This window comes from Amblyomma maculatum, unplaced genomic scaffold (assembly GCF_055883805.1).
Source record: "Amblyomma maculatum isolate TAMU_Amacu unplaced genomic scaffold, ASM5588380v1 scaffold_34, whole genome shotgun sequence".
In the NCBI taxonomy this organism is placed as follows: Eukaryota; Metazoa; Arthropoda; class Arachnida; order Ixodida; family Ixodidae; genus Amblyomma; species Amblyomma maculatum.
In genome coordinates, this window is record NW_028146759.1 from 957,324 (window position 1) to 960,700 (window position 3,377).

The window sequence follows — 3,377 nt, forward strand, 5'->3', positions numbered from 1 at the left end:
AAAAGCTTTGTTGTATTTGTTTTTAATAAAGACGATTTCTTTGGTATTTCTCAAATTCTGCATTTATTGCTTCTGACGCTGTGCAATGAAAGAAGAGAGCAACCCACTGCCACGGCCTCTCATAAGAAGCGCACTAGGTGCGGTCTGCTGCGTCGCCCGAAACAGACGGGAGGCGCCTACTTCTCGTCGCCGCAGTGCTACCGTTCGGGGACAGCCGCGCATGGAGAGCTGCGCCTGGCTGCGCTTTGAGTGTGGCGCCGGCGCGGTAGGAGCCTGTTATTTTAAGGATGTAAGAGCGCCGGTTAACACAATTTCGCAACACGAATTCATATATTCTGTCATGTCTAGTGTAAGCATGTCAGCACTTAGCACCGTTCTGCAAGGATGTATACAGTACAGTACACAGAAAACATAATGTAACGGCAGTTCATGGCCACTCAATTGGTGTACTCGCATTACCGTGGTGTTGCATTCGAGTCACATTGTTTCTCACATGAAGATGTCACCTGGCTGTGAACAATTAGCGGCCACGGTAGCCTAATGCATAACACTTTAAATCACTATGTCGCGAAATCCACGCATGTGATTTTCATACCATTTAATCGTTTCATTTATTTCTACCTATCAATCATAATTGAGGTCAGCCTGTTCTCAGCTGCCAGCGCTATTACAACAAATGTGGTCCTACTGTGAGCAGCTTCTTGAAAGTGCGACTTATGGCCAAACTTTTAGTCTCATTCTCTGACAAAGGCGACAATGGAAATAGGAAGGCGTTTATTAGGTAAAATTTTGATGGTAACTTGGGATCTTCGACTCAGTTGAGACCTTAAATTTTGTACGGCGGAACACTATCCACCCTGGCTAGCAGCATTGTGCGCTCCCGGTCAAAGCAAGGGCACTTCATAGTGCCCGTCTGCCTCAAGGTGCAACGTATATGAGCCGAAAGCTTTTTATTTCTAACTTTATTTGCTGCTCGCGATCCCATATAATTTTAGTGATATGAAGTTTTCACTGGAAGAACGCGCATCGAGTCTTCAATTTGTTAAAATAATTCCTAGCTGCGATCACAAGAATATAGTATTCAGCACATTTCAATGGAACACCAAGGATATCAGCTGTCATAAGTTAGGAAAATACATTTACTATACGCGAAATTGCGAAATGCTTCTGAGCGATACTGCAGCTGAACTTCAGTGAGCAGCTAGGTACTTTTATTGTACGGACACGAAAAGGGAAAAGAAAACTAACTTTCATAGATGGAGAACATTCCTTGAGAGAGGTTTATGCTATGGCCTTAAACATCGCTCCACTGTTCAGTTGACATTTCCCGCCCAGTTCACTATCAATGGATGCAAAACTTACTTAAAACTATCTTGCATACGTCCTCAACGAGGACATGGTCATTGTTTTCACAGATTAGCTGCAGGCACTGTGTACAGTGAGGAAACAATGCTGAAATAAGCCTACAGAGCTTGCTGCTTCGCATGACCTCTTGAGACTTCATTATCCGGTTGATGAAGGTGCACGTAAGCTGACAAAGCTTGATTACTTCCTTTGCGGGGTACATCAAGCCTCCATTGTCCATGTTTTCCATTAATCTGTAACTGGCCCAGCTGACTAAAGCTTCCTGCAACAGACTCTTGCACGTCTTACGTATCGCCTGAAAGTCATTACCAAACATCGCAAAAAGCAACCACTCGGTAGTGATAAACAAACTTAGGGGTTCGTAACTCGCCTCGCGGATCTTCGATAGCATACCCGCACTTTGCTTCCCGCTTATTCACCACTTCCCTTCATTACCGCCTCTGTCGCATAGTAATTCGAATACAGTCGTAAACCAAAGCATTATATGAAATAGCACCTGACACATATATACTGCACCTCTTTACCGAAGCCGTATAAACGTGGATGTGTGCATTATAGGAGTAGTGTGCTTGGCTTGGAATCTAAGGGTCCCGCTTTCACTTCCATTTTCATCCTTACATATTATTGACTGTCTCTGAGTTGCCAGCTCCTGCCACTTTGAAAATGTCATCTGTTCTCATTCCGCCACAGGTGTCTGGCCATATCACCACCAAAAGTGCATCTTGCCAGAGGCATTTTTTCGACTTTTCGCTGAAAAAGGGGGCGCCGGAATTTCTGTGGAATGGAGCTTTTCACTTTAACGCGTCGGCTCAAACAATCTCAAGAGTATAAACAAATAATGTATGCACATGTTTGATTGCTTGAAATTCCACTCAGACCAGCGGCGAAATTTAGAACAAATTGTAGGCTTATATGAAAAGTTTCCTTCCTACCTTTTTCTGTGTCTTCGCTTACTAAACTACAAGAAAAGCTTCTGGTGGAACCTTAACCTGTTCATCTGCTTCACAAAACATCGCAAAAATGCTAGTTCATTGGCCAGCTCCCCACTAACCGTAGGTTAACAGCGCAAACAACGTTACAGGAACACGCGAAAAGAGGATGACACAACTAACGCTGTTGTGTCTTGTTCTCCTGTGTTCCCGTCACGTTGCTCGCGCTGTTACTCTATAATAAATCACCAACAAGTCCAATCTGCTGTACCTGGTAGCAAATTCAAAGGCAGCTAGTAGAGCTTACGTTTCAGCATCTGGACTTATTAACCTCAGCGCAGCTTTCGTCATGGGTCATGTCAACGCAGTGATAACATTATAAGAGTAAATGGATGTTTCGCTGGTGTTGGTTTTGTAAGTACGTTGCCTGCACTCTTTCCAAAGCGCGACCTAATGTTTGCATGCACGTTTTAACAAGGTCATAACAAATGCGATATAAGCAACCGCATGAATCCGTTTTTTTTATATTCTTTAATGTCGCACCACCTTCACGGTGAATACTTAAGAACCTTGAAAATGTTTAAATAAATTGAGGTGACAGCTCTGCCTTTGACAGTGAATTCATACGACTTATCTCGACCTCAAACTGTTTGTTGCTTGACGTCATGGATTCGTGCCAACCAACCCGTCTCCACAGAATGCAACTGGACGGCCCTTACTCGCTTTGGGATCTGCTCTTTTCGTCTGTCTTGTGAATGCTTCAGCACACTCATGGTCCCCGGAATTTTGACGTGACATCTCAGATTTGTCCGCGCCTCATCTGTGTCGGCGGTATTAATTTCTCCCATCCGTAGCTGCCCTTGTGGGTCCTTCTTAGCAAACATGAGCTTCGCTATGAGCTCAGTCAGTAATCTCTTAATTTACGCCTCTGTTATCTCCCCGCATATTTTTTATCATACAGTCGTGATCAACAATATGTGCACGACCATCCAACAGATATGAAGCCGAGTCTTATCCAGGTCACTTGAACGTGCCTGTGTGGCCTGTAGAATAAATGTCTGACTCAATATCTAAAGGTCTCGG